Source organism: Pyrus communis, chromosome 5, assembly GCF_963583255.1.
Source record: "Pyrus communis chromosome 5, drPyrComm1.1, whole genome shotgun sequence".
NCBI lineage: Eukaryota > Viridiplantae > Streptophyta > Magnoliopsida > Rosales > Rosaceae > Pyrus > Pyrus communis.
The window spans coordinates 4,883,268-4,896,688 of NC_084807.1; the positions used below are offsets into that span (position 1 = coordinate 4,883,268).

General features: G+C 32.7%; 1 long non-coding RNA gene across 1 annotated transcript; it reads left to right on the forward strand.

The window, feature by feature from the left end:
- Nucleotides 1-41: 41 nt before the first annotated feature.
- LOC137735771 (uncharacterized) lies at nucleotides 42-6,084 on the forward strand. The gene is made up of 9 exons (XR_011068685.1): nucleotides 42-563; nucleotides 2,659-2,729; nucleotides 3,145-3,231; nucleotides 3,362-3,465; nucleotides 4,028-4,162; nucleotides 4,882-4,945; nucleotides 5,055-5,244; nucleotides 5,346-5,484; nucleotides 5,609-6,084. It is a non-coding gene; the product is annotated as an uncharacterized lncRNA (long non-coding RNA).
- The last annotated feature ends 7,337 nt before the right edge of the window (nucleotides 6,085-13,421 follow it).

Here is a 13,421-nt window from a genome sequence, read left to right on the forward strand (position 1 = left end):
GTCAAAATTTGTGGTTAAAAATGGGATGCAAATTGATAACAGTTTTGTTGTACCTTACAATTCAAATTTATTATTGAGATACAATGCTCATATAAATGTTGAGTCATGTTGTCAATCAATGCTTATAAAATATCTTTTCAAATACATAAACAAAGGTTCAGATCGAGCAAGAATTGTTTTTGAAGAGAATTCAAACAATGAAATACTTGCTTATCTAAATTGTAGATATATATCTCCATACGAAGCTGTTTGGAGATTGTTTGAGTATCCAATTCATATGAGAGAACCTCCTGTTGAACGATTGCCAGTACATCTTCCTTTGGAACAAACTATTGTTTTCAATAGTAATCAATCACTTGAATCAATTGTTAATCAAAAAGCTTCTGAAAACACAATGTTGACAAGTTGGTTTGAAATAAATAAAATTTTTCCTGAAGCACGAACATTAACTTATGCAGAATTGCCATCAAAGTTTGTATGGGAATCTCGACATAAGATTTGGAAGCCTAGGAAAAGAAAAGGAGGATCCATAGGCAGAATTGCCTACGTGCATCCTGCATCAGGTGAGTTATACTATTTAAGAATGCTTCTCAATATTCAAAAAGGTGTTCTCAATTTTGATGACATTAGAACTGTGAACGGCATTATTCAACCATCGTATCAAGTTGCGTGTAAATGTTTGGGTTTACTAGGGGATGACAAAGAGTGGATTGAAACTTTAGAAAATGCAGTTAATATTGCAACATCTCGCGAGTTGAGGCAATTATTTGTTACAATGATTTTATTTTGTGAAATAGCAAATCCTCAACAGCTTTTTAATAGTCATTGGCAATATATGTGTGATGACATTTTGTATGAGCTTCGAAAATCTTTTGCAATGCCAACTCTGAATTTACCAGAATTCGAATTAAAAAATTCTCTTCTATTTGAATTAGAGCAACTATTTAATGCATCATCTAGCTCTTTAAAATATCATAATTTGCCTATGCCTGATGAAAGAAAAATTTCAGAAATTAGAAACAAATTGTTGAGGGAAGAATTAAATTACAATTGTGATGATTTAAGTAGAGAACATTTTGTTTTGGTAACACAGCTTAATGAAACCCAAAAATTTGTCTATGATTGTGTTATTAGTACTGTGAATGAAAAAAAGTCGGGTCTCTTTTTTGTTTGTGGCCATGGAGGAACTGGAAAAACATTTTTATGACATACAATAATAAGTAAAATCAGATCTGAGGGTAAAATTGTTTTAGCAGTTGCTTCATCTGGAATAGCTTCATTACTTTTACCAAGTGGTAGAACTGCTCACTCTAGATTTAAAATTCCTCTCATAGTTACAGATTGCTCAACATGTCAAATTAAGAAAGGGACTCATCTTGCTAAATTAATTGAAAAAGCAGATCTTATTATTTGGGATGAAGCTCCTATGAATCATAAACATTGTTTTGAAGCATTAGACAAGTCACTTTCCGATATTTTATCACATTCAAACGATTCAAATAGAAGTGCTCCATTTGGTGGCAAACCTTTTTTATTAGGCGGTGACTTTAGGCAAATTTTACCAGTTATTCCTGCTGGAACAAAAGAAGAGATAATAGATGCCTCTTTAAATAACTCTTATTTATGGCCTTTTTTCAAAGTATTTCAGTTGAAGGAAAATATGAGGCTTTCACAAAAGGGATTAAACAATGATCAAAAGGAAAAACTTGCTAATTTTGCATCTTGGATTTTACAGATAGGTGATGGCCAAATTGGGGATACACTTGATTCAAATGACAAAGATACATGTTGGATTGAAATTCCAGATGATTTACTCATTCATTCATACTCTGATCCTATTCATTCTATTTTTTCAGCAACTTATCCAGACTTTGAAAATAATTTTGCCAGTTTTGAATATTTACGAGAGCGAGCTATTGTTACACCAAAAAATAATATTGTAGCGGAGATAAATGATTATGCAATAGATTTGTTACCTGGTCAAAAACACATTTATTTAAGCTCTGATTCTTTATACTCATCTTCTGGAAATTTTGAGACTCTTAGTATAATGTATCCTACAGAATTTCTCAACACACTTGATTTCAATGGCTTGCCTTCACACAAGTTAATTTTAAAGATTGGAATGCCTATTATGTTGCTTCGAAATTTAAACCAATCTTTAGGTTTGTGTAATGGAACAAGATTGGTTGTGACTCAATTATTTGATAGAATTATTGAAGCTAGAATACTTGCTGGCAGCAACATTAATTACAAAGTTTTCATTCCTAGAATAACCTTGACAGCAACTGAAAACAAATGGCCTTTTGTATTTAAAAGACGTCAATTTCCAATAAGACCATGTTATGCAATGACAATTAACAAAAGTCAAGGACAATCATTGAAACAAGTGGGACTCTATTTACCACAACCTGTCTTCACTCATGGTTAATTATATGTTGCATTATCTAGAGTCACATCAAGAGAGGGTCTCAAAGTTTTAATTACTAACAACAATGAAATGCCAAATACATTTACAAAAAATATAGTTTACAAAGATGTTCTGCAAAATTTAACAACAGGTTGTAGCTTGCATACATCTGCAATTAAAAACTTGCATATTACACATTTTGATATATAAACACTTTTTTCCTAACAATATGTATATTTTGCTTGCAGATTTACAAGACAATCAACATCGTGCCAATTCGTAGCAAGAGTCATTCACCAAGACATTGCAGGGCACGAGTGTACAATTCAGACTCAGGATATGCAGGTATATATTGATTTGATTTCCGTTGTATTGGTTGAAGCTTTGTTAACAATACTAGAGTTGTTAAATTTATCTGCCATATATATTCACCAAATTATGTCTCAATGTTGTTGTTGCTGTTACTCGGTCATGGGGTTTCTTAAGGTAGATTGTTATCGAGTTTGAATTTTCTATTTTCTTTCAGCAAATTATTTTTTAATTATTATTTGTTTTAGGAACTGCAATTGCATAATTGGATAAGAAAACTAGAAAATATGTTCGATTAGAACAAATAATTTTAATCATATCTTTAATTTATTTTTGCATTCTATCTTGGTATCATGTTGAGTGTTAGTCTTATCTTTAAAGTTTAAGCAATACTGAGTTTGTTTAAACTCTAATCGTAATTGTAGGTTGATTTGGACCCTAGCAACAATGAACGCTTCCTAGATGTAACTCTTACTAGGGATAACAACATTATCGCTGGCAAGATATATCAGGTGCTTTTAACTCAATTTTGACTTCCTTTGCAGTGTGTATCATTTCCTAATTTTGACTTCAAACTTGATCTTGCTTATAGTTTTTAGTTTTTGAAAATGATGTAAATGTAATAACCGAGGTTTGTAATAGGGAGGGAGACACCATCAGTTTGCTGGAATCATTAACCCCGGTTATGAGGGATTTCAGAAGCTATTTTTCCGTTAAGACGAAATTGCCATATCAGTGCACTCAAAGTAAGTCGCCATTCTCTCATCATCTTCCTAAATTTTGACTTTTGTGGCTACAAACTACCTTTTGTATAGTTATGTATGTGCATGTATGCTTGGTTGATCTTAATTTTCCATATCCAATGTATTCAAATCATGTTCATAGTCAGATTACCATTCTTGATCTGTTGTTTCAAAATTGTCTGACCTTTGAGTTGATAACTATTGAAGCATCATGCGCTGCACATCCTACTGTTGATGTCTTAATCAACTTTGCTTCATACAGAAAGTCAATGATTATTCTATGAGTAGTCTTCTGGAGTGCGAAACTTCTATAGTTGTACCTAACGATGAATGTATGTTGATATATCTGCAATGCTCCCACTTCTTCCATGGCTGCTTTTATGCAACCAACCATTAGAGTTGTGGCAATTATTACTGAAGGTGTACCTAAGTCAGACACTAAGCAATTGATCGCATATGCACGGGCAAACAACAAGGATACACCATTGATGCAAAGTCATCTTAATTTCACTAACCTATGAAAATGAACTAGCTATACTAACTTTAATTATCGTATCTTTTGCAGGTTGTCATTGGCCCTGCTACTGTTGGAGGAATTCAAGCTGGAGCTTTTAAGATTGGTGACACTGCTGGAACAATTGATAACATTATTCACTGCAAGTTATACAGGCCTAGATCTATTGGTTTTGTCTCCAAATATGTATGTAGCTAATCCAATATCTTGAACTTCAGATAATTTGGTTATCCAATACCTTAAACATTTAGCGTATTGCAATTGAGTTCATTCATTTTTGTCATGTGCCCTTATGTTGGCAAGACTGTCCAGGTCATGGTACAAAATCACAATGTTCATATGTCCTACCTTTTCTTTTTTGCTTCACTTGCTTAAACATTGATGACTGCCTTTCTTCTATGATTTGAGTCGATTTAGGTGGTTCCACACATAACTGATGTCATTAAGACATGGGGCAAAGCTATTTCAGTCATTTCCGTTGATGGAAAAGAGCGCCCTGCAAATGTTTATGTAGATCATTGGGAGCTTAATTTATTAGTATTTATGTAGAAATAGAAATAATTATAAATGAAACCTTCTTATCAGACATGACCTTTCTTTTGTTTGGTTGTGTTTTGCAACTCATCAACAACAGTAAACAAATGAAGGGTATAAGCTCTCCATAATAGGGTAGTCTTTTATTCATTTTAAAAATCATCCGTATGATAGTTGGTAGATTTTTTCTATTTGAAATTTCTTATTATTGTGGTAGAGTTGTGTCGAGATTTCTTTTGCTATATTGATATTTTGCTATACATTCTTTACATACAATTTAATATGTCCATTTATGCTCTCGAAAATTAATAAAATATATATTTTGGTTCTACATTTTTGTAACAGAATGGACAACCTCCCGTGATTTGCAGGCTTTTAAACCACCAAAAAAAACATAAGGGTCTCTGCATGTAAAGTGTGCACAAGTTAAGGCAGGTAAATTTCAAAAACTCATGTTTGTACAAGCTGTCATAATTATTATTTTCTTACTATAATTTTGGTTTTAATGATAAAATTTGGATGTGCCCATTTGGGGATTTCCCAGTTCAGAACCTAGGAAACAAGTAGCACTGCTGACGCACTGTTGGAGAGATTATGAACCTCTGTTAAATCACAGTCCAGTGAAGGGATTAGCCCGTTCGACTTTGTGTTTTAGATGAATCCGTTTCGGATTGGGAGAAAATTTAAACCCAGAAAAAGTTGGGTTTCCTGATGAGTTGTCCGGCAGATTTCAGGTGACTAATTTCGTGATTACAGATAACTTTGTACCATGACATTGTGGTATGCTATCGAATCTAATTAGCGATTTTTTTGTATGGTTTTTCTGTGGATGCAGGTTGGCAACAAACAGGTTGATCACATCTTGAGTTTTCCGACTGATTTATTCAATCCTATCAGTTCTGATTCTGTCCCTCCATAACATTTCCAGCACCATCTGCCTTGCTCTCATCACAGGTTGGCTTTCATTTCCTCAGGTAAAGTTTCTACCTTTTATTCTTCAGGAAAATAACAAAGATTCCAAATTTATTGAACTATATAGTCATTTTCTGTCAAGTTTATTCTTAAAGTTTTTAATTTAAATTTTTTCAATTTGAATAGGAGGAATGGTGGAATGGTGGATGTCAGAGTTTCTTTTACAGCAATTCAAAGGGAAGAGCTTGACAGACAATGGACTCTTCCCCTATTCCTCCACATTCACTTTTACCAATTTCCAAGAACACGTTAAATTCCCTCAAAATATAAGCCGAGGTATGGAAAAGCTTCGAATTCCTTGGTTTCCTCCAATTAGTATGCAGAACTCTAAAAAAAGAAAAAAGTGAGGGTTGAATGACTACCCTCATATATACACCGACAGATATGTAAAAAATTAGAATGGTGAAGTAAGGGTTTAATGACCTATTACTCATTTGGTTCTATTTAAATAAAGTTCGCTGATTGGGTTCAATGACTTATTACTCATTTGCCATTCATAATTCTCTGTTTTTCACTCAAACATTGTGAAAATTGAACCTATAAAATATTTCATATGATTTTAAATCCCGCAGCATCGCGCGGGTACAAATTTCTAGTTAGTACTAAACTAGAAAATTTTATCCGTACGTTGTTGTGGGGTCGAAAATTCAACTTTAGATTATTCTGTAAACACATAAACACACACATATTCAAACACATAGAAATCAAAATGGAGACTGCAGAGCGAGGGCAATGTCTAAATTTTTACAATTTATACAATGAACATTATCAGATGTCTTGCTATTTACATAAAAAAATGGTTAGCCTGGTATTATTCCCCATTGGCAAATATCCTAGTTTTTCATTGACGTTGCCACTTGCAGATAAAACATTTTAAAAGATGAGATTGTTTATATACATAAAAAAAATAGGGAATTGATGTTACGATGGGCTATTCACACGTAAAAAATATGAACACTGTTCTTGTTTGTACAATGGATGAGAATATTGTTCAGTACAACACCAAATGTTTTTTTCTTGGAGCAGCAGCTGTAGACAACAAAGTTTGTGTTATTGGAAGAAAAAAAAAAAAGGAATGGTAAGAGATATGGAATAAGTTTTGTATATGAATGGGTTTACATTGCTGAAAAAATAACAATACAGTTAAGTTACCTAGTTTTTCTTCTGGAGGGTCTGTTTTTGAGCTAGTTGGGGAGGATTTTTTCTTCAACAGCTTGATTGGAACCTGGTCAAAATCTTGATATCCGCTTCAAAAATTTCTTCTCCCTCATTACTTTAAACATATTAAAAACAACAAAGAATGAAATTTAGATTGGATTGAGTGTAATCTGATAGGTGAATAAAAATATTGTTATGTAGAATACAACCTTTTTCATATGTTGTGAAAAGAGCTTTCCTGATGGATTCTCTTTTTCTTTTGTGCTATTCTCCAGTTATTTCAGGAGGAGTAGTGGAAGATGAAACTGTTGCAGAGAAGATTGTGATTTCCCGGCTAATTAACTGCGGAGTTGCTAGCTGATCATCATGTCTTCGTAAATGTTAGAGATCAAGAAATCATTTGAATTCAATGAATTTCTTCTGGTTCCAAATCGGAGGTGAAAAATCTTTCTCTGGCCTATGAATCTAAGAAACTCACTCAGCAACTACTTTTGATCTACCGATCTTTGATTGAAGACTAAATTGTTACAGCTTGTCCTAAGCACCTTTTCCCCTGATTTGCCAATAATAAGAGCGCTGATCTAACTTGTTTCATCTTCAAGGACTAAAAACACTTTGTACCTTCATTTAAAAACAAAATGTACAAATTTGAAAACATAAATTGTTTAATGAGTTTAAAACTGGATCTATATAAAGTTTTTTATGGTGCAGTTTAATGTAACACAAACCACACGATAAACAAAAGAATAGCTGCATAAAATTGCTTTTCAAAATTGAATGAATCTGTGGTCAGTTTTGTAGTTGCATGACTACATATTGCACTGTACAAATTTGATGTTTCGTTGGCTTAATTTTGATAATATTTTTGTAACCAACCAGTGATCATCAGTTAAAAGGGTTAATACTTATTTAAAGGTGTAAAAATTAAATAAGCAGTAAATGTTAATGCAAGAATGACATGAGAGAACAATTAATTAGTGGAATTGAAATATAGCGTTTAAGTTATTACCAAGGAGTTGAAATTTGATTTGGATGTTTTTGACAAATTAGTTGATCACTTGTTGGATCCTTGTACATTTGCTTGGCACATGTAGGGCAAGCGGTGTACCACTATTCATACCTCGTGTTAAACCGCTTCATTGATGCTTTGCACAAAAACGTGTCATCCTATAAATATTCAGATAACTATTTATATGTGTGATAACTATTAAAGAAATAGTTTTTGTTAAAGACGCAAAAATCGAATGCGATGGCTTTGATTCAATATTACAACTTGTATATACCTTACATAAATCTGGATCCAAATAACCTAGTTGCTCGATTGTCACTCTCTTTCCAGTTTGTAAAATATCAGTCTCATTTGCCTGATTGGAAGGAGGGAGTGTTCTGATAGGGTGAGGCCAGTTGGAAAATCTGCAATAGTGTAGATTGAATATTAGCTAAATAGGTATATAAAAATAACTGTTTTTGTTTAATTGTGTTAACCATGTTATGATTTCGATTTTATTGTAATGAATGGACTTACACTAATTTGTACGAATTTAATTCTGAAGTGTCTGGATCAATGAAGAAAAGTGTTGATTCAGTGTTGTTCAAGATAATGTTGTCTATGGAATAAAATAAAAATAGTAAAACAGAAATTGAATGCATTAGTATACACTGCAAATAGTTTTATATATATTTGAAAACAAACTGTAAATTCAATTTTACAGAGGTTAAGGATTTTGTAGACAAGGGTTTTGTGTATGGTCTAGAGATTTTATAGGGTAACAAATCATGGTTAACTAAAAAATAGTAGCACTGTCACACTCCGGACCCGAGTTGTGATATCAGAGCATAGGGATTAGATAGTCTTGGGCAGAAAGAGGAGGAGAAGATTATCATATGCTAGATAAGTTTGAGCTTAAAATAGCTTGTGACTTGGGTTTTTAGAAGAAGATTTTGACTGGCTTCTAGTGATACGCATAGTGTATGAAATAGGTTATATATAAAGTTAGGGTTTCCATGCAATCTTGGCTATTGCATTTATATGTGGATACTTTGAGGAAAAAAAAAAAAAAAAGGTTAAGTTGATGTGGTCTAAGAAAAAGGATAATAAGTTATGTAATAAATGCATATCTATTTGACTTTTTCAAGTGAAGTAGGTTCTAAAGTTGTGATATGGTGGTGAAAGAGCAAAATAAGAGACAAAGGTATTACTTAATCACTCTTTTAGTTTTGTCCTTTTAAAAGGGAGTGATGTGGTTGTAACAAATAAGTTGGTTTGATTGAAGAAAAGAGAAATGAGGAATGTTAAGTACTAGTGCATATGTAAATTTGAGTTTTATTGACTTCCTCAAATCAAATGTGTTTGGAAAAGAATTATCGATTTTTTTGTTATAAGAAGAATTTTATTTTCCAACCCGTTTCAATTTTATTTTATTTATTTAGTTTTTAGTTCGCGTTTCGGACTCGAGATTGAATTCTCCACCTACCCCAGGTCCAGGGCGTGACAAGCACAAAAATTAATTTTCTTAAAATTAATGCAGCTTTTCCAAGATGTCTATTGTGAGAATGCACTGTTAACAGACTGTTAGACATACCTGGAAATTTTTTATTTGGTAGAGATTATATCTTAGAAAGTAATTTTTTAACCATTGATAAAAACTCTTAAGCATCATGACATTTGCGAGAAAAAGCGGATAAAAGTTGAGAGAAAAAAGGACATTTGGATTTCATCTTATAATTGGAACAGAGCACAATTTTTTGCAGAAAAATTGATTCAACAGCAGCAAAATATTAAAATTAAGCTGTAAAAACAATCATAACAAACATAATTAATTAGAATAGACACATCAATAGCCAGAAAAACTACTAAGTTAGAGATGGACTGATTTTTGAAAAACAAAGTTAAAACAAAAGTGATGATATCATACATAAACAATAATGTGCACTAACGTACTATCATAGCATAAGAATTTTTTTTTAAGGAAAATTAATGAAAAAAACTTGAAAAATTTGATTTTTAATGATAAGGACAAAATAAAGTGTAAAGTGAATAGTATCAGAATTGACTTTTTAGTGTAAAAATGTGATTTTTCATTAAAATAAACAGTATCGTGAGATTTTCGTTAAAACTTCCTTTTTTTTTTTTTTTATGCACCAAAATTTTTTAGCTATTTAGGTAGAGTGTATTTTAAGCTATTTTGAGAAACAATTTAACGCCAAATAAAATTATCCAATAATGTGTCGCAAGGAAAAAAAACCAAATTAAAGCTAATCAAAGCAAATTATCCAATACAAAACGAAATTTTTTTTTATTAAACTAAATACTTGCAAATAGCTTGAGCCTCGAGCCTGTAAAAACGGCAACTATTGGTTGGGGCAATGCTTCCAATGAGACAGAAGAAAAGTTGTGTGTAATGTTTGACCATAGCGTAAGCTTAGCATCTTCTTTTCTGTGAAATAACATGATTAACCAAAAAAATTAAAAAACTAATTAATAATTAATAATTAAAACAATTTCTAATTTTATTATACAAAAGAAATAATCTGATATTTTGTATGACTAAATCACACTTGTGATCAATTCTCTGATTAATTTTTATGAGTTCTAAATGCTGGACTGCAACTATGTGACCAATAACATCTTCAAATTTGAAAGAAAAAAAATAGATAATTAAGTCATGAGAAAATCTTTTATAAAACAGATAGCAATACATTTTACTATACATGTACATATACATACGCATACATACATTATTACCTGTAAGGATATCAAGCTTGTTAAGTGGGGGACACAGCCTATTCTAGTCCTGCAAGAAGAATCTATGGTGCATAGGCGGAAAGACACTTGCCAATTTGTTAAAAATTGTTTTAGAAATAAACACGATGTGTGTGTCATGTGGCACCACTCTCTACTGGCCCCTCATTTTGTTAGTGCGGAAATTCATAATTTCATAGCAACCTCCTGCCTCAATTTTCGGCAGTATTATCTCATAATCCATCTGTCACATCCCGGCTCGGGCGAGACCATTTCCGGGGCCCAACTCCACCGTAGCACGATATTGTCCGCTTTGGGCCCCCATTACACCCTCACGATTTTGTTTCTGGGAACTCACACGAGAACTTCCCAGTAGGTCCAGCACGCCTTGATCTTGGTCGGGGTGTGTCACCATTTCATCAGATGATGCTTCAATTGCTTGTTGCTTGATAATTCAACATGGGAAAGGGCAAGAAAACGAATTGTTAAATATAGAATGAATAAGCACATCATGCTCAATTTTGCACTTGAAATAACATGGAAACAATCGTAGATCACATACACTAAACAAAAATATGCAAAGTAAACAACAATAGTGAAATTATCGTTGTAATTAACAGTTTAATGGAATTGGATACCGCAGAAGAAAAAAAAATTATATGTTGTTTAGAGCTAATATGAGAATTTATACATTACTTGACAATAGAAATCAGAGAATGAAAATAATGAAAATATATTGCATAGACTTTTTAACTCAGAAAGCAGAAAATATTATATCATTCGTATTAAAAACCAAATAAAAAATTGTTCATAGACAATATCAAATGTGCAGGAATTAATATCATCAAAGAACGTTCACCTTTTCATTGACCAGTATACAATGCAGATTGCATATTTATTGCCCAAGTCCGGATATCTTGGTCTTCATATTCTACACACACGCACTTTAATTTTCACAACCTTGTTATACGGTATAAATCGATCAAGAAGAGTTAGACATTCGTCTTCCATTTGAGCTAATCAAACCTAAACAAAATTTATGTAAATTTAGAAATAATCTATTAGAAACCTTAAAACAATAACCACATCAAAATATTAATTTTTACAACTGTCATAAATGTATAGAAAAAACGAAAATTACAATTCAGTTTACATTGATACCGGTTAAAAAGTAATTATCATGAAATGAAAAACATAAATATAAAGGGTGTTTAACAATAAAATATTGCCATGTAAAAGACTGTTAACATTATTTCATCAAATAACAACATAAGTTAAAAAAGAAACAGAATGACTGAATAAATTGTTAAAAAAACATAAAATAAAAAAAAACTCAAAATACAGCCAACTCATTAAAGGGTGTAAAAAATTGTTAGAGAGATTGACAAAGCAAACAGAAAAATAGATAGGCTCAATAAAATCCAAGAACACTAATGATGAGTCAATATTATATTATATATTTTACCTTATTATTCGTATTAATTTAATAATTATTTTAGTAGAATTTTGATACTTTGTTTTATATTTTCAATATAGGACATTCGACTTCTTCTAAAGCAAAACATGACCAAACAGACGAATTTTAGAGTGATTTAAATTGAAGGACATTCGTGTGTCTCTTGGCTTATTCCTATCAAAATTTGGAATTTTTCTACCAAGCGGTTATTTTCTGGCAATTAAATAAAAAAACAGTGCGCGTTGCTGGAAAGTGACGTTTCTAGGTTTGAATTGCGTTTTTGGAGCCCAAGATGACCTCATATGAGTTCGTGGCCTTCTGGAGAAGTGTTCAGAATAGTTCAAACTTTAGATCCAGCTATTTTGGGCCAGTTTTGGAGCTGATTTGGGTCCAAAACGTGGCTGTGCAGATTTCTAGGCGAATTTACCAAGTCAATTTAGGACTATGTTTCCTGTTTTATTTATTGTTTTTAGGTTTACTAGTTTTATTCTAAGACCTTTGACTAGAAGAATTTTAACGAGAGTTGTATAAATAAGCCTTTTGGAAACCTAAACCTAGGGGGTAGAACGTATGCAACTTTTGAGAGGAATATTTTAGCTAAAGCTTTAGAGATTTCAAGACTTATACCACCGTGTTATCCAAGGTTTACACTCATTATACATAGCACTTGAAAATATTAAGAATGTCAGTCAACACTGGTGAGAATGCAATAGATCTTTTTTTTTTTTTTTTTAATCAATTTAATAACATAGAAGTCCTCTATTGATTTAATAATATTCAAAACGCTGCATAGAATTTATTGAAAAGAAGCTCAATGTTTCCTTTTGACAAACACCTGAAGCCATGAGCAATTGTGGTATCAAAGTTGTGCATTAATTACATAGAGACTTGTAAAAGCCAAGAATGTCAGTTAATACCAGTCAAAATGTAATAGACTTCAATTACGAGCACACCACATCAAATCACATTGATAACCAACGTATACTAAAAGAAAAATCAATTGAACACTGCGAGGAAGGCATCAACTACATTGCCATTCACATGCAGTGCCAATAATTACATACAAATCTCTACATTCATTATATAGAGCAGTTGAGAAAACTAAGAATGGCAGCCAACACCAGTCAGAATGTAATAAACTTAAATTAAGTCAAGACCGCACTAAATCACATTGATTATCATCATATGCTAAAAGATAGATTAATTGAACACAGTGAGCAATGACATATCCCGACCAAAATCAAGGCATGTTGGACGTCATGTGAGGGTGACGTAGCCATGTGCGCAGTGCGGAAATATCCACCCCCCTTAGGGGCCTGACGCCCACGTCGGCACACTTTCGGCCAGTGATTGGCTCTGATACCAAATTGTCACATCCCCGCCCGGGCCCCTACCACATCCCGACCTCGACTCCACCATAGCATGATATTGTCCGCTTTGGCCCCCGACCACGCCCTCACGGTTTTATTTCTGGGAACTCACACGAGAACTTCCCAATGGATCACCCATCCTGGGAATGCTCTCTCCCAAACTCGCTTAACTTTGGAGTTTCGATGGAACCCGAAGCTAGTGAGCTCCTAAAA